Source organism: Lepeophtheirus salmonis, chromosome 5 (assembly GCF_016086655.4).
Source record: "Lepeophtheirus salmonis chromosome 5, UVic_Lsal_1.4, whole genome shotgun sequence".
In the NCBI taxonomy this organism is placed as follows: domain Eukaryota; kingdom Metazoa; phylum Arthropoda; class Copepoda; order Siphonostomatoida; family Caligidae; genus Lepeophtheirus; species Lepeophtheirus salmonis.
In genome coordinates this window covers 13,928,028-13,947,854 of record NC_052135.2, presented here as the reverse complement: position 1 = coordinate 13,947,854, position 19,827 = coordinate 13,928,028, and the positions used below count along the sequence as shown (strand labels likewise).

The 19,827-nt window shown below is 30.7% G+C and overlaps 1 long non-coding RNA gene across 1 annotated transcript in view; it reads left to right on the top strand.

Annotated features, from left to right (window-relative positions):
• The window catches only part of LOC121118147 (uncharacterized), a 34,689-nt gene extending 16,361 nt beyond the window's left edge, over positions 1–18,328 (top strand). The window contains exon 2 of the long non-coding RNA XR_011780015.1: positions 17,825–18,328. This is a non-coding gene — a long non-coding RNA (uncharacterized lncRNA). The remainder of the gene's footprint in view (positions 1–17,824) is intronic.
• Positions 18,329–19,827: the final 1,499 nt, after the last annotated feature.

Genomic DNA, 19,827 nt, shown 5'->3' with positions numbered 1-19,827 from the left:
CCGAAAACGGGACAGTCTAATGTACTTTATTCATATTTACAAAAAGAGAATAAAAAAATTAAATCTGTCATTTAGTAAGTTTATATTTTGATCTCTACGTTTAACTCATTCAAGGATACATCAAAGCTTCTTCTATGTACATACATTCTCGTACATTGAAATGACAAATTCTAATTTTGAATATGTCTACAATCATAAGTTCTATTGACTACAAAACACTGTTGCGTTGTTCCTAGTAACTAATGACCCCATTGGCTTATAAACATATTAATATATACATATACAACATTGTCTTGATTACTAAATTACATCTGCATACAACTGAAAAGACTTGCATCATTAGTCTGTTCAACGAAAAAAATTAATTAGATTATCCCTCATTTTTCTCTCTTAATAATATATAATAAAGATACTAAAGACAGTCCTTCCTTGAGGATCAGTTAGCTTGATTTTCATGCTCGAACTTAACAAGTAAGAATTTAAAATCTTAGCTCAATTAAACAACTTTATGGATAAGACTTATTTTGAATCAAATTTTAATAGAGAAGCATGATTCTAAGCTCATGATTCAGGTTATTTATAAATAAATGAGTCAACTTAGAATTGTAACCTTTATAGGTAGATTGTACAATTGTATCCTTGTACTTTAAAAATGAGAGTATTTTCACTCCTTTAGTTATCTTTCTGTAACTTAGTTGTACTATGTATTCTATGATTCTGAAGGGTTTTTTATAATTAGAGATTCAAATTACTCACTGGTATTGAAATACTCGGATAAGTACTCAGTCTTATGCTCAATTACCCATGGGTTAGGTTAAACATTTTTTAGAGCGATAGGAGTGATACTTACGGTACTACTTCTTGACCTTTGATAAAATCAGCTGCATTTGAACATAAAGAGGAGCATATTTATATTTTAAATAGCATTTGTCCAAGAAAAATATTATAAAAATATATTTAAACATATTAATAAAAAAAGAAGGCGAGCATTATTTATTTAGAGCAAGATGTTATTAGTCTAGTGATGAGACGATTATAGTAAAAATTCCTGATTTAATCAAAATTAAATGTTTTGGAAAAAAATTCAAATATATTTAAAATTTGTTCAAAAATCTAAAACTATATACAAAAAAATTATTTTTTTTTGCAAAATCCACAAAATTTGTAAAATTATAAAAATTTTTTGGAAAAAAATTATAATAAATTTTTTGGGATTTTAAAATTTGTTCAAAAATCCACAGCTGTTTACAAAAAAAAAAAAAAAAAAATTGTAAAATGGAAAAATTTCTTAATTTTTTTTTTTTTTTGGGGGGGGGGGCTATTTTTTTTATAACTTAGAAAATGAATGGCCGTCACAAATTAAACCTGATTTCCCCAATGATCATTCCGATTCCAAAAGAAAAAAAAAACGATCATCCAATTCCGATTAATCGTCCCAATACAAGTTAATACCACGACGGTCTATTAAAAAAATTAATCAAAAAGAACGATAGCACCAATCCTTTTTTCTTTTCTAATCTGTAAACTGTATTTCTTTTCTGTACGTTATTCCAAATCCGACGTACACAATCAATGACTCCTTGGTCACTTAGAATGATCAAAGAGTAATTGATTATTTCCTCCTCGGAGAGAATCCCCGCAATAGAGAAAGCTTATTTGTAGTAAGGTAGAACGAATAATTGATCATTATTTTGCCATGTTTTTAAAAGTATTTTACAATAGAATGTGTCATCTCTTGACAAATTTGTAGTTTATTTATTTTCTTCACCTCAATAATAGGATATTTTGTTCACCATGTGACGTCATCACTATGACTCTCAAATCACCATTATTTTTATAATCCCATAAATGTACCTACATTTTGTGGGTTTTTTTTTGCATTCAAATTTTATGCAAATATGTTTCATATTGGCATCCAACTCATGATATGTAAATATTATTACCTATGTCATAGAATTAAAAAAAAGAAGAATACATTAAAAATATAAATGTGCTTACAAAGTCTACATCCCACTTATCTTTACCTTCATTTTTAATTCATTCAGTCCCATTTAGGTGGAAGTTTGCACAAAAGGATTTACATAAAAATGATGCACCAATTTTCATTGGTATTCAATACATTTAAAAAAACAGTTAAATCTCTTATTTTTTCCCATAAAAAGGCAAACGATTTGACGAAAGAATTATCCATATTTATAAAACAAGGTTTATTTGTATGAATATATGATCGACGTACAGTCATTTTTGAGTCTATCTTAGGAATATCAGCAATGGTGTAAATCCAGTTTATTTTTTAGCTAGCCTGTTAATTTGTTATATGTAGTTTACAGAAGGAATTTTCTTTCCCGGAAAAGTTGTTACTATTATTTAATTCTTGAGTAGTATCCTTTCCTAAATAGATTCAAGCAATTATTCAATTGAATATTCGTGTGTGCTCATAAAAGAGGGAGCTTAGCCCTGAAGATTTGTGGCAGAGCTATAATTGTAAGTCCCTGTTGGACTTAGCGTAGAAATGGGGATCGATATCGGAGAAATTCTAGCAAATGTCCTTGCTTATCTCCTCTTTTATCACAGCTGATTGTAGCTGATCTAATGAAACATCATGAGTATTATTCTTTATCTCCTCAAAAATTCTTCAAATTGTCAGGGTTACCATATTGATTTTCGGTTCTTTTAACCTGCCCATTCTACACTGGATTTTCATAATTGGGAATATGTATGTAGATACTTGATGTAAAGATATAACCCAGCATACTGCATACAGCATACTGAAAAACAACAAAAAGCCAAGGTTAATAGAAATACAAGGTTAGACCATTATATAATCGGGCTTACTAGAATTTTCAAATTGATGTATCGTACCGACTGCTGGCAAGACAGGTAGATTTTGACAAAAGACGCAACCAATCATCTACTATGACGTCACTATTAAGAAGCTTTGTGGAAGTCAAACATCAGTCATACAGGCGGTATGGTATAACCTCCTATTTCTATTAACCTTGCAAAAAGGGAGCATATGTTGCATAAATGTGTACTCAAAAATGAATAAAATCATGCAAGCGTTTAGGCCCATTGCATAAAATAGCTAGAAAATAAAAATCCTTTTTTCTCAATCTCATTTTTTTCATCATGTTGACACGTCACATATGTATGTTTCCTATTCGGATTATTTAATATTTTAAATAATAGTTAAAAAGAATATTTTTTGGTTTTTGGATCTTTTATGGAAAAAAAATTCCAAAAATTAAATTTCAAATAAACAATTTGTTATTTAAACTTTTTTGGAAAAAAAAAATCAAAAATCTACAGCTATTGACAAAAATTAAAAAAAAAAATTGAAAAAAATTCAACAATTAAACTTCTTAGGAAATATTTCAAAAATCCCGAGCTGTTCTTAAAAAAATTAATTTTTTGGAAAATAATTAAATTTCTTATATAAAAAATATCAAAAATTAAATTCTAATATAAAATAATTGAATATTTAATATTTTGGAGAAAAATATCAAAAATAAATATTTATTCACAGAAAATTAAATTTTTTGGAAAAAAATTTGAAAAATTAAAGTTAAATTAATGCTAGAAAATCTTTTTATGGCAGCATTCTTTTATATTGACACGTCACATATGTACAATGACATAAAAAGGTATTTTCGTCAATGCGAATATAGCATTCTAGATGCATTTATGAATATTAATCAGCATACATTCATTGTTCTTGAGTAAGACAATGGAAAGTTTTAATGGTCTTGAGTAAGCTTTTAAAGGGGTGTTTCAAAGCTAGTGTTCCAATATGAGTGTAAATATAATAGAAAATTCTGTAGAAGTTTATCTTTAAAAAAAATATCTTTATTTCAAACATACTTATTTAGAATACAATTATAATAGTTAATTAATGAAAAATTGGGAGCCCATATTTTAAATAATTAAGAAATTATTTTTGTAAACGGAACGCAAAATTGAACAGGTTTCTATGGAACGTGCGTTCAATAAAAGGAACGCTGAACATAACCGGTTTTTTTTAAATGGTGAACGTTGAACGCTAAATATCAGATTTTACATAAATTCCGTACCAATATTACATACAAAAAATTCAAGCAATCAAAGTTTATATATATATATTATTATTATTATTTTTTTAAATAAGAAGGGCTGATAAGGCAAAGACGTAAGCTTGGGATACCTATTTTGTGGCAGTTGCACAGGAAGTAGGGTCTGGGTGGGGACTTTTTGAAGGCTCTTATCGAAAATGAAAGTTTTTGGTACTCTACATTAAAATATTAACTTTACCAATTCAATAATTCTGAATGATGGGGCCGAGGCTCATCATTAGGGCGTGGATGTAAACAACTGGGCCACTAAAAATAATAAATTCTTCTCTTGTGTGTTGCAAGGGCTGCAGTATAGTCCGGCTGGCGCACATAGTTTCCCTCTGGGTAGTTGGAGTTCACTCAGGGCAACACCTTCTCCTTGAATACGTTCTGGTACTCCATGGCACCGATTTTGGCGACCTTCCAGGAGCCAATACAGGAGCATCCTCTTCCGGTTTGATGCCACGTTTCCCAGTATCCTCATGGAGGCTGGTAAGTTAATCTTGTTTACCAGCGGAGCCTCGTCGACCACTTGTTCCTGGAGTTTCTCGACTTGTCGACGGTCCAGTTTTTTCGTATCATGATGTTGTACTGGGTGCGAATTAAATCGGCTATACTTTACTTTTTGGCCTCCATCTCAACAATGAATGAACCTATTTTAGTAGATTGTAGCTCATTTGAACGCTAATTTTCACAGTATTATTATGTTAAAAAATGTTAAAACCTATTTCTATGATGAGGACTCCCTGACACATATTTTTATATTAAAAACGGTCATGTATAATTTGTGGCCTGCCATCACAAAAGCAAGCTAAAATTGTTTTTCTAAAATAGGAGTCTGGATTACATTGGTTTTCTTATAAGAATTATAATCGTCAATTCTATCAACAAATTATTCTGATTAAGCTTTTAGAGTCGCTGCAAATTACCTTTAAAGTAGAAAAAATGTATTGGCACAATCTTAAGAATATTTGAAAGACCATATTGGGACAAATTAAGTCAATAACGGGGCGTCCAACAGGATTTTTTTTTTTTTTTTAAATTTGAGAAATTAAATTATTTGGAGGAAAAAAGTTCAAATTTTCATAGTTAATCTCAAAAAATTAAATTTAAAAAAAAAATTGAAATATTCGCAGCTATTTACAAAAAAAAATCATACCTTAAATTTTCTAGAAAAAGCAAAATTCCTTAATTTGAGGAGGGCACTAGCCCACCCCCTGTGTACGCCCCTGCATAAATCAAATAAAGGTTCTCAATTATAGATTTACCGGAAGGGACGTCAGAGATCTAAAGTGACGTCTCTGGTGTCGGTCTTAAAAAAGGGGTCGGACTCATTTTCAAAAGGAAACGAGAGGAGGGGGGTAGAGTGATGGGTAGAAAGAAAGAAAAAGAAGAATAAATATATGATTATTCAATTCAACTACGCAACAGAATTTTTTTTTGCTACAGCAATCAGCATGAATGGTAGAGAGGAAGATACTACTGCTACTCACAAACTTGTCAAAGGGATGCATGATGACGGCATCGGAAATAATCTTCCTTCGAACAAGGTAACAGGAAATATTCTTGCCTCTTTAACAGCAACATCCCTTTCAGTAGAACGATCATTCTGAGCCCTTCCCTGTATAAAAACATACCTGAGTAACCAATTCTATGAAAATCATCTCACAGCACTTGCAATTTTGAACATTAAACCTGAAACCACGAACTTTATAGAGACTAATAAGATAATCAAACAATTTGCAAAACAAAATGGTAGCTCGTGAGCATTTGCTTCTTAATAATTCTTTATGTCTGTTGGTTGCATCATTTGAAAAATGTGCAAAAGATGATAACTTTTTGTTTTTGATTTTATCAACAATAAAACTGATTCCTATTTAACAAATTTGTTCTTTTTGTAATTTGAACACATATACTTACACACATATACTGAGTGATTAAAAACTTGATTATTAATCACTTGGTATATGTATTGTCGGGATTAATATAGTGTGTGACGTCCTTAATGTCAGATTGCTAATACGTCTATGTTCTGAACTATGATTTACATCCTTGGGTATCTCAACTCAAACTAGAAATTCGAATACATACAAGTCCTATAATTTGCCGAAATATGTCTATGAAATATTGAGGTGTACAAACTAAATATATATAATGCTCAAAAATATTTTGGGCATTTATTTTTGTAATTCAGATGACCTATTCGACATTTATGTCGAGAAGAGAGGCTTCTCATAAATGCTGCTTAAAATAGACAGAATTAATTCGCACATATAAATGTGTTATTACGTTGTTAGTGGCATCATAAGCGTAGATAAGATATCTTTACTACGACACCCTTGGTTTTCTATGATTCAACTAGTATGTAATACCTGAAGCACAATGATTTATGTTTGGCGCCTTTTTTTTTGTACAAGCCGTTCTTTACATATATAAGCAATTATAAAGGTAGAATAAGGATCCTTGAATAGACATGGGGCCTACTTCTAAAACACTTACTAACTTATATGCTCATAGTTTGCTAATACATGTTTTTATATAAATTTGCCAGCGGGATACTTTTTTGAATATGTTCTTCTATTTTTGAAAAACATTTGTTATGTATACTTACCGTGTGATTAATAATTACTATCAATTATCACATATTATCTTTACACAATAGTTGGTAAAGAGTAGTCACAAAAAATATTTAACAATAAAAACATCATTATTTAAATCTTTTAGTAAATTTTGTCCAATAGCTGCAAGCAACAACAAAAAGAAAAATATTTTGAAATACTATATGTCTAAAACTTGAATTTTTACTCTTCAGGAGATCAATATATATCTTGTATTTTAATTATTGATATCAAAAGAGAAATAAATACATAAAGAGGCGACAAAGGGATTTCTTGTGGCATAGTAAGGCTATATTTTTTTAAAAGTTTCAGTCTGCACCTATGAGTGGCAGAAATGGCAAAGGGGAGAAACAAAGATATAGTAATACCTTAGAATACGAGCAAACACAACACAGGTTAAGATACAAAAGGGTCGAGAGTTGGCGACAAAGTTTTTTGTTCCTTTGAAAAAATTCTGATTTCGATACAATTCTAGTAAAAATTGCAGATCCGATTCCGGTTCTTTAATATTTAAAATAATAGTTAATATACAATTTGATCTTTAATTTTTTTCAAAAATACACAGTTATTCACAAAAAAATTAAATTTTTTGGGAATAAAAAAATTAAAAATCCCCTGTCATTCACAAAAAAAATAGTTTTTTAGTAGAAAAATTTGCAAAATCAACATCTGTTGATGACAAAAAAATAAAACTTTTTGGGAAAAATTTCAAAATTTCCAGCTGTTAAAAAAAAAAAAAAATGGTAAAATTTCAAAAATCAAATTTCTAATATAATTTTTTATAAAAAAATATTAAAATATTAAATTTTTTGTAAAAAAATAAATAGGCATTTACAGAAAATTTAATTTCAAAAATTAAATTATATTTAAAATATTATTTTTTTTGGAAAAATTGGAAGTGCATATTAAACATTATTTTCACGATGCCGATCCGATTCCAGAAAAAACCCCAAATTCTTTGATTCTTATTAATCACGAATCATTTCTTTAGTTGGAATTGTCGATTATTAGTGTATGAAAAACCAACGAATAACATTATTATCAGTTGATATTTTTGCTGAATCATTCAATGCATCTTGTCGCCCCTATGATGTATGGTTTAATTCATTTTTTTACTTATTAGACATTTGCACGTAGTAGATTTTGCTATATTAATTTTTTATCTTGATATTTTTTTAAGGTCATATCTAAAAGTGATTTAAAAAATGAGTCAAATGGCATTTTGCAAAAAAGATACGACCAATGTAATAAAATAAGAAGATAATACGGTCAAGTTGAATAAAATATATTAAAATATTTATTTTTGTAAATAAAATTCAAAGTTTTTCAACGGCATTACCTATAAATATTTGTATACCTCATATTTACAACAGATATGAAATAATATCATAAAGTAAAGGGAAATATCTACAGACATACAGGGTGAGGGCTCAAAAATGAGAAAATTTTAACAGACGTTGTCACCTCTACATCTTTTTGTTTTGTGCCATTTTTATGGCAAACTTTTGAAGCAAAAGTTGGCAATTTAATCATTTTCTTTACTCTTTATTCAATATGTCCCCTCCATTCTGAATGACGGTTTCAATGCAGGGACGAACAGAAGACCATCTGACCTTGATGATGGCCGAGGACAAGTTGTTCCACTCCTTTGTGATCACGGCCTTCAGGGCATCAACATTCGCGTGAGAAGTATTGTTGTTCGTCTTGCCCTCAAAAATGCTCCAAACAGCGAAGTCCATGGGGTTCATTTCGGGTGAGAACAAAGGTCAGAAGTCATCTTGCCAGAAAGTAGTCATTTTATTCCTTCAAAAATGTTGCACCTTTTTGGACGTTTGTGCCGGGCGTCGTCTTGGGTACACACAAAGTTGTCCCTCGGCAACGTGCTTCTCATCCATGGCAAGACAAGGTACATGAGAACCTTGTAGTAGACGTTCTTGCTGATTTTTTCATTTGCCCTGAAGATGTAGATCTTGCTGCCGTCGGACGCCCCAATGCCGAGGACCATGAATTCAGCTGGATGTTTGGTACTGAAGATTCCCACAACCTGAGACTATATTAAATAATATTATCCTATTTTAGAACAGCGTCCATTGTGAAGATCTTCTTGTGGTATATCAACTTGTGCGCAGGGGAAATCGCACACTGCCGTGTTGCTTGTTGTTCGACCACTTTTAAGGCACAAAAAAAATAATATATATATATTAAATTGTAGCTTTTTGTCAGTTTTTTCGAATGGCCTCAAGTGTAGAATTGTCAGAATTTTAAAATTAAGACTAGACGGCCTCGAAGATGATTCTAATAATTTGATTCCTCACCCTGTACATGATATAAATATGTCTAGTTTTTGCAATGTTTTGCTCATACATCAAAGAACATAAATAATACATTTTTACGTATATAATTCTAAAGTTCAACAAAAGGTAATATGAAAGTGTAATCTATTGATTCAAATCCTCGTGTATCATTCAATGTGTCTACACGTGAATGAATTTGCAAAAAAAATATAAGGATAATAATAAGTAAGAAATTAGGACAAGTTGTAACTTGTACAAACATCGTCTAAACATAAAAAACAATACTAAATGTAATGTGGCGCTTCTCAAAGGTATGCACAAGATTATATATATGTATATATATTTTGGGCTGGGGTTGGATTTTTTTTTGAAAAAAATTCCAAAAATTAATTTTTTTTAAAACTAAACTTTATAGAAACAAATGTCACTATAAAATTTCGAATATTGAAAAAAAAAATTCAAAAATCTACAGCAATTCACAAAAATTATATTTTAAGAAATTTTTATTTAAATTGCCCTTTAAATATTTAATTAAAAAAAAAAAATTCAAAATCCTTAGTTATTGAGAGAAAAGTACATTTTTTGGAAGAAAATTGCAAAATTAAATTTTTTGAGAAAAATTGGTGAAAAATTTTCTACTAAAAAAACAAAATTACTCATTTTGGTGGGAGCTACAGCCCTCCAGCCCTTGTGGTAACACTATCCTTGGGTATGTAAACAATCTTCTAATAAGTAGGGATTTTGTAGAGGCCAAGGAGAAAGCGTTAGCGACACGTATGGTATTACTGAATTGAGACTCTTGCTAATATCAGCTGCCTGTTATATGATATTTGGGTGGGGGTGAAAATGTATTACTGCTAGAAAGAGGATATTTATACGTCATTTTAATCAACTTAAGTAATCTATGGGGAATAATCGTTCTTTATTTATTAGCGATAATGAGGTTTTTGTAGAGAACAAAAACAGTTTAGTGATTAGAAAAAGTGTGTGCGCTCTTTTTTTTAATTTTCAATATCTTATTGTCAAATGTGTCTTAGAAAGTAGGAGTGGATTTTTCTACTTCTATGTACTCTAAATTCTTTGTTGATTACATTCGATATTGCAATCTGTACATGACATTTATAATCATAGATGTAGCAGTAAACTCTTTGAACTATTTAGTTGTTTTTGTATTTCGAATTTATGCTCATTAAAATCTAGGGTTGCATTTTGAGTTTTTATGTATGAATGTGCATATGTCTATTGTTGATCTTGGCTCCGTCAGCTCTTATATACATATGAATTAACGATGACTTTCGGTTTGAAAATCTTAGAACAGTCTGATATCTTTTGATTTTTAATGGACTAGGGGTGTCCCTAGCCAAAATTAATTTCATCTTTCCTACTTTAGAAGATACAATCATTATCAAATATTCATTTGTTGGTTTCTGATAGGTGCTTTGTTAGGTATCATTTTTGGTCAATGCACATCTTTGAACTGTGGCATAAATTGTTAAAAAAATTATATCACATGATTTTTTTTTTCTTATGAATTTTTTGTAGGTTTAAACCCCATTTAAATTTCAGCATAAAAAAGGATCCTAATATCTCCAGTAGTTGGAGAGTTTCCAAAAGATTAATTAGAATAATTTGATAGATAATATTTCAAAAAATACTATTTAAATCCAGTTTTTTGCAAAAAAATCATTCGAAATTGCTATTCTGCAGATTAAAACATATGATATGAACAGACTGGTTCCTAATTAGACTACCTATATTCTAAAAGTAATTCATTTAAGAGTATATATATTTTTGTATACAAGTCAGAAATATTACAAGACCCAATCCACAATCTAAATGACGTACAAGAATGGCACAAACACAATTTTCATTTTTGCAACAAACTTTCCAAAGGGGAGGCCAAAACAGGATCTAGAATCAGTAATGACTCACTGATGGCAGCCGTGATTGCCGCCTGTGCAAAATATTCGTAAGACGTTTTGCATACTAGTTGCAAGTCAGTGACAAGCCATCTCCGGAAATTTGTTCAGAAGTAAGGCAAGCACATTCAAGGAGATATTAGTCAATTGTAAGCCTACGATATTAACCCTGTAATAAAGTATTAATACAATCCATAATCTGCGAGTAATGAATTTTTTTATGGGACACTAATTCTGGGCCACTCTGTATATATATATAATATTTTATTCCATATATTAAATTCAAATAGATTTTGGTATTGCCAAAAATATGTTGCATTTTGAAAATTGTCAAACATCAGTTTGACAAAGGCAGAAAATGAATCTATTTATAAAAACAATAATATGTATTTGAGAAATGCATTTAGCATGGAATCAAGTTTTTCTTCTTCGATAAACATACTATAATATGCTAATATCAACATTAAAAAATCTATACATTGAATATACTCAAATTATTCATAAAATATACTTATTTATTAATGATGAGACTCGGTACCCTAATAAATTATTTTTTTGGTTCGGGTTTAAGTTATTTTTTGTAGGCTATTTTGGAATGTGGTCCAGACTGCTATATCAAACCGTAGTTTAATTGTTTTCAAATCGTGCACCGATTTTTACCGTCTCAATATAAATGTACAGGGCTTGGACTCAAAAATTTAAAAAAATAAAAAATAATAAAAGCCGTTCTCACTTCTCCATATTTTTATTTTATGCCATTTTAATGGCAAACTTTGGAAGAAAAAGTTGTTAATTCAGCAATTTTCTACACTTTTTATTCAATATGTCTTCCTCCATTCTGAATGATGGATTAAATATGAGGACAAACAGAAGCACAGCTGGCCTTGGGGAAGTCTGAGGACAAGTTGTTCCACTCTTCCGTGATCACAGCCTTTAGGGTATCGATATTCTGGTGATAAATCTTGTTCGCCTTGCTCCCCAAGACGCTCCAAACAGCGGAGTCCAGAGGGTTCACGTCGAGTGAAGACAAAGCTAAACAATTGTGATTTGAAAATCCATAAAACAAAACAAAAAATATAATGAACCAAGATGATTGTGTCCATAGCAAATAATAATATTAATTTTATATTGGCACACTATAACTGTCTGATGGTCTTGAGGTCAATCTCCATCTCGTTCGCCATCTTCCCCATGGATTTTGTCGGGTCTTTATTAATTTCCTCCTTAACCATGGCCACAAACTAGGTACTTCTCTTCCTGTTATGGCCTCCGAATCCAGGCTTCCTGGAGACCGTGTGGGAGTTGTTCATCGACTTTCTGTGTTGTAGACGATGGACAGGGACACGTTGACAATGACTGAGATCTTCTTGGGATCGACTTGTACACCCTCTACCGTTTTCCTTGTTGCTCGGACCTTTTTGGATCACACAAAGACAACACAAATATCAAATTGTAGCTTTTTGTAAGCTCTTTCGAATGGTGCCGAGTAAAAAAAATATAGAACTGAGTCTAGACACCCAGGAAAGGATTTAAAATTTTTAAGTGATTATGTCAAAGCTCACAATTTTGAAAAACAAATGACGTCATCAACGACGCATCTTTAGAATTGGTCAAGACTGAATTTTAAATGAGACCAGGACCAAAAGAGTTCAGGTTACTAAAAACCATTACGCTCTCAAACCGGTCCAGGACTTTCAGACAGAATCCTAACACTAATATTTAAATACAAAGTATCAAAATGATGATTTTATGTCCTTGGAACTCCTGTACGCATTGTCATGCACTAATTGCAAAATGTTGAATATTTTTCCATGTACTTCCCTCCCGTATTTCATATTTCTGCACAAAATAATAAAATTATAAATAAATAATAATGTGAGTCAAAAGTCGTAACTCATTTTATGACTTAACTTATTCAAATACATATGTATGAAACAACAACGTCTTGTTTTTTACAAATACACATTTTTTTGCGCAATAAAGTTAATATCTATCCACTACAGATGTATAATAAAATAAGAAATATATTTATTCCAATCCATTTACCATTTTTTGAGCAGCCCCCCCCTCAAATATATAGGTATAACAATCATTCAAAATACAAACTTTACCTATTTTTATTTTTATTAAATAATATTTAGCCATTTTGCTACATTAACTTTGTAGGGGAGACAAAGGGAGTTACACTACTTATTATTTTTGGCTGAACTTCACAGAGCTCATTTGATTTAGACACTCCAAAATTAGACAGACATACTTATATTTGTTTGCTATTGTTTGAATATAGTAAGCCATTGTTACAGTTTTGACGAGAGAAAAAATGATGCTCATGATGTTTCATTAGATCAGCTACAATCAGCTGTGACCAGAGAGGAAGGAAAAAGAATATAGAATATAATATTTGCTAGAATTTCTCCGATTTTAATCCCCAATTCTACTCAAATATTTCATTAATACAAAACACAAAAAATATGATAGTTTCACTCTGCAAACAATGTCGAAGAGTGGCAGTTGTTTACATATTTGTTTATTACTAAATTAAATACTGTCACGACACCTTGCGGATGAGAAATATTTTTAAGTTTGTTAATACCTATTCTTATGTAAATTTTATGTTTTTTTTCAAGAAAAAGGGCTTGTTGAAACTGTCTCCGTTTTCCCCCAACATCTGATAGTAGGTATATTTAGACACACTTTTTGGGTAGCAACTGCACTTTTGTTGATATTTGTGTAGGTTTTTGAATCAATTTAATTAATAAGAGTAATTTATCAATAGGCAAAACATGATCATGCAACAATCCAGGAACTTATACCTATGTATGTAGGTATTATTATAGAATTGCAACATCTTTCTTTTATGTCTAATTTTAGACTTATATCATTTTTGCAATCATTTTTGTGTATTTTGTATTTAATGCAAAATGTACATATTATTTTCGGCATATCATGTATATGCTTGTAGCACTTATTTTTTTGGTAATGCCAATTATATTACGTACCCATTATATGTGTATTATAGTATTTTATTTGTTAAATATATATACAAAAAATTAAATACGTATAAGCTATTATTATCCTATAATTGGAGGTTTAGAGAGTTCTAATTAATTTATGTAAATTAGACTCTCCCGTTTTGGGTGTCATATTTAATATTTTTTCCCTGCATAAAGTTCTTTTCTAAGGGGGGGGGGGTTTGAATAAATACCCTCACTTTGGTAAAGTTGGAGCCTTCTCAAGGAATTTTTGTTGTGGTACAGTTCATTTTGATGTGGAAAAAATTGGATTTTTAAGTAGAAAGTGGCTATTTTTAGGCCTCATGTATATGTTATTATGTGTCAGAAATGGTTCCTATCATATTTTTAGTATTTGATTTGTCAGTAAAAATATTGTGCACCTGGTTTTTAATGATTTAAGGGGTTTAAAATATTCTCAATGATCTGTGACTTCCCTATTTTATTTGGAGGAACGGGAAACTGAATATTTTTGATGACCATTTTTTAAGAAGATAGATGAATTTAGTTTAACAATTTTTTGGGAAATGATTGATTCTTCTTTTGTTTTTATATTTGCTCATGAATTATGGGGAGTAACACTGATGATTAAATTTTGGGAAGCTATACGTATATGTCATTTTTGTATTCGGAGTAATGTTGACGATCAACAACTAATTAATTTCTGTTAATTTCCTTATTTGATACGGACTGTCCCTTGTGCTAATTTCCTGCCTCTTATCTAATGAAACGTTTAGACAGCTCAGCTACTTTGCTTCAAAATATTCTTTAAATTGTTTGGGTTACTATGTTCATTTTTGGTTGTTTTTTGTCTTTTTAACATACCGAAAATGCTTACAATTTACATACATATTTATTGGCATTACTAAGTAGCTCCTAGAATGAAACAAAGGAATCAGATTGCAGTTGCAGGTGCTCACTCACAAAAGTCGCAATCCTCACAAATAACAATGTAATATACTTCTTCAAAACAGACATTTTTCATCAAACATATTGAAACTGATGTTATTCCCATCTCTAAGGTCTTACCCAAGTATATAAACAAGTTCGTTTAATCTTTGACTTCGATTATCCCCGTTTGATGAGGTATTTAGCTTAACAGTGACGTTCTTAAAAACGCTGTAAATTAGTTATCTTTTTCCATAAATTTTTACAACTTTCAATTTCTGTTAAGGAACAAAGAGACAAGGACTTAATATCCCGAATTTGTAGTATTTTTGAAAAACGTCAATAATAAAGCTACCTGGTTCTTAAGGTAGGTATAGCAAGATCAAAGTAACTGCTATTTTTAATTTATTTCGACATTGGAGAATGGGCATATTATTTGTTTTCATGAGTTTGGGTTAAAAAAATATATTTGAAGAGGTCTAATATACATCTAAATGAATATCCCATCATCTCCAAAAATACAAAGTTCCTTTATGTATTAATTTCATAATGTTAACCTTACCTAAGATTAATATGTAGATATTATAAAAATGCTTCTATTAATAGTAAATTATGATTTTAAAAGGAATTGACAGTTTTTAGACATATTTAAAACACTTTAATTTGTTAATCATTTAACTAGATAATAACTTTGCATTGTATAGAAATATAGTCATTTAACAAAAGTAGACAGTTCTAATAGCTTTTTGCTTTTTTTTTTATTCATTTTGCACTCGCTAAGATTTACTTTTATAAATAAAATGTATAGCTATATATAGGTATGCCTCAGTTTACTTCACCTCTTATTAAATATTTAATCCATTTACGAAATTTTAAATGCATTTTCTCAAGATTTTTTTCAAATACATAAATACATACTTGTATCTTAATCTCTTGCAAACTCATAAATACTATATAAGAAATGCAATAAAACGGAATACTAATTACTCATATGTCCAGAAATATATATATTTCTGATATGTGGGTTGGCTTTTATTGAGGCCATAGTTATCGAATCTCTCTAATTTTCTAACCCTGTCTGACCCGCAACATTTAATTTAATTTGATTATCGTAGAAAATTTAATAAAAACATATAATATTAAATAATTTATTCTCCTAAAAACTATTCAAATACATATTACTTGAATGAATTTAATTGAGGTGTACAAGTTTATTTACCAAATATTTCATAAACCTTTGAGCTCACAGTTTAGTATATGTTATTTTAATTTTTTTAGTGTGACGTAACTTTTTAAATAGAGCCTTCTAATCTTTTACAATTTATTTAGAAACGTGTCATACAAATGACAGAACCTGGGACTTTCAATTCAATGTGAGTATTCAAAATCAGATTAAAGGTCAATTTTTCAATGGTAGGAAAAATGTGTGCAAAACTCAATGTTTTACATGAAAATGTGAGGAATAATTGACTTCCATGTCTTTTCAGGCTATTTTGTGTGACTTGAGATCCCTAGAATGGGGACATTTTTGTTTAGTAAGAAATATGACAACACATTAAGTAAAAAAATTACATAGGATAATAGGGATATATGAGCTGATCTGTGTTGAAAAAGTCAACCTGAACATTACTAATATATAGGCATCTGTCGATAAAAATCAACTATTTTTTGCTCATTATATAGTTGAGTTGAAAGCGTCCTTATTTTAGTTCCAATGTTCGCAAAAACGGAACTAATTTGATACGAATAGGACATAGAATATATTAAAGCTCATTATTACTAAAAACAAAACGTAACAAAACTCGTTTTCATTTATAATCTTTGGATTTAATTAGAAGTCTTCATGGAACAAACAAATGTATTCATGTAGAACTACAAATACACATCGTTAGATTTGCAAATGCACATATTGTGTACATAGCTATTAGTGTTTAGACTTGGTCCAAGACCGACTTTTTTTTTCAATTCGCTCTTAAGTAAAATTTTTTTTATATCGGTTTGGACTGATATTTTGTTCCAGAAAATGATCTTAGACCGTAGACCGAAATTTAGTCGTTTTCAAATCGTACACCCACTTTTTTCTGTCTGAATCTATGAACTGATTTCCTTTTCATCCCGTCTGATTTATGAATTGTACAAATATGATTTTTGCAACACATTTAACTTCATGTGACGTTCTTGTTATTCAGCATCAGCAACACGTATCACGTCATCAACAATTCATCTATAGAACCGTTCTAGACCTAATTTTAAATGAGACCAATCCATATGAAACTTCTTTGAAGGACCGAATAAGTTCGGTCCTTCAAAGATCATAACGGTCTCAGACCGGTTTAGTATTCTCAGTCCAAAACCCAACACTAATAGTTATATATACAACTGTCAGTTTTCATTATTATCAAGTCGAATAAGACAGGCTATGAGGATTATTTTAATCTAAATTGTTACATGGTACTCATTATACAATATGTCATGTACAATATATAACTTCTACAAGTTACGATTTCTACGTTTCATTAAGCTAAATTAATCTATTTAAAAAAATTTTTTCGATCTTCAAGCCATAACAGCCTTTAAATAGCATTTATTAGCACTTTACCTGTACAACCTGAGGGCAAGGGTGTATTTTGGATATTATTTTACGGTCTTTATTTATAGTTTTATATTAAGCGGCGTAGTTCTTAATTAATTTTAATTTCTAAATGTCCCGGGGAACGCCGGGCATACCTAACCCTAGTTACTATTAATTATTTTTATCATTTCATTTGTATCTATTAAAATTACTTGTTTATTAAGTATATAACTGTGAGCATTTGAGCTTGATAGTGTGCCACATAATACTTATTAAATAATCCAAAGATTTACCATTAATATATCAACCATCTTTGTAATATTCAATATTTATTTTACTTTCATTACAAGTACTCAAGTACTCTAAATTATACATCTCATTTTTTTGTTTCAACTTGTTAAATATACAATATATATTTCTCCATTTTTTTACAGGAGAATGTTGTTGGGTGGCTTTTCGACGAAGACGCTTTCGTGGTCGTCCCATACTCTTTCGAAGTCATACCACTCTATCAAATCCTCATAAATGGGGCTGGAGAGGAAATCGAATACGATCCGTCAAGAAGCTTAATAACTGTTGAAAAAAGCAAGGACTTTTTCTTTTGCATTTGTGAATCCTTCTAAACCTATGTTCAAGGGACGATCCACCTCATGTTCATACATACAAACTACATAGTTACTCTCTTCCTAAGTTACAATGACCCATAAAATTTTGAGCTTTTTTTAAAAGGTTGTGGACATCATTTTGGGTCATTACTACATCATATATTATTATATTTAAATGTAAACATTATAATTCTCTCACTACATAGACAAACAGTATTTTGTTTCGTATAAATACATACTACATAAACTATAATCAAATGTAATATATTTTAAAATTAATTCCTCATTTTAACAAAAAATAAATTACAATAAATATTTATAAAAGAACAACTATTTTCATTAAGTATACGTTTTAAATCATTTTTAACCGCCGATCCCTGCACCCACATGTCAATACATGAGTGGAAAAATGGGACTATGTATACATAAAGTATGAAGGAATTAAAGCATAACTTATGGGTAGGGGAAACAAGAATGTAATTAACTGACTTTGTCAATGGAAAAGAAGGTTCTGATTTATGGCAAGGGTGTAGTACTTCTCTATATACTTGCTTCCTGGCTGGTTGGTGCTCATTAATGCTAGTTTAAATATCCGTGAATAAAGATGCATTGAAAGGAAAATGAAGGTTATGTCCTTTAAAGAGTTCTTTGATTTTAAACAATACCTTAATTTATTCACCATAAAGGTGGGCACTCTAGTATATGTATGTACAGGGTAGGGTAGCAAAACTCGGACTTGAGAGAGGGATTTAGAAATACATCAATAATTTTATATTTTCCATAATAGGGAAAAAATAATGTTAACAAAACTTGTAAACAAGGTTTTTGCAAAACTTTTTCCTCTCAATATGGCCACTTTCATTATCAATCACTGCCTTTACACGTCTCCTGAAGGTCATGCAGGGCTTGATGACAAGCTCATCTAACAAATTGTCCAATGTAGCCACTATGGAGGACTTCAGTGAGTCCATATTTGGGTCTGAGGTCCTATTGGGATCCCTCTCCAAATAGTAAAGTCCATGGGGTTCAAATCTGGTGAGGAAGTATGCCATAACTCTTTGGAACAGAATTGAGCCATGTTATCTGCGCAGAAGTTTTGGTACCTTGCAGATGTATTAGACGGGACTCAGTTCACAATTAGTTACCCTCTGGGTTGTTGGTCTTCAGCCATGGAAAGATGATGTACCAAAGTACTTTATAGTTGGTCTCCTGGCCGATTTTCTGTCCAGCCTTGAAAAAGAACGGAGACATATTCTTTCTATCAGAGGCCACAATGCCGAGGACCATTGTTCAGGCCGGATATTTGGTGTTGGTTTTCAAAATTGACTCATTTGCCTTGATCCACGTGAGGATTTTCTTGCACCTCTCGAGCCTCATGGCTTTCATGCACTCTTCCAGAAGGTCGTGTGAGATCCTTGACAAAGAAAATGCTTTATAGCCCTCCTTATGTTCCTAGAAGCCACACAGAAGTCGTTGGTGAAGATATTCATCAACTTAGAGGGATCCTCTTTTATATTCTTCTCCAAACTTAACAAGAACTTCGTATCCCTCTTTAAATTATGCACTCCACTTCTTGACATTCTAGAGAGGTCTTCTCCATTTTTTTTTTTTCATCTTGCCCAACTTAAAAAATCCATGCTCCTAGAACATTTAAGAATGTCTGTAATCTTCATCACATCAACTACAGCAACTAGTAGATCTGACATATTTGTTGCTCGCTCATGATGAAGAAATTACTAAATTATTAGTATGGTTTGATTATGTAAAAAAGACAGCGGAAACAGGATATCCAAAAATAATCAATGGACTCTTTCATAGAAATGAGAAAATAA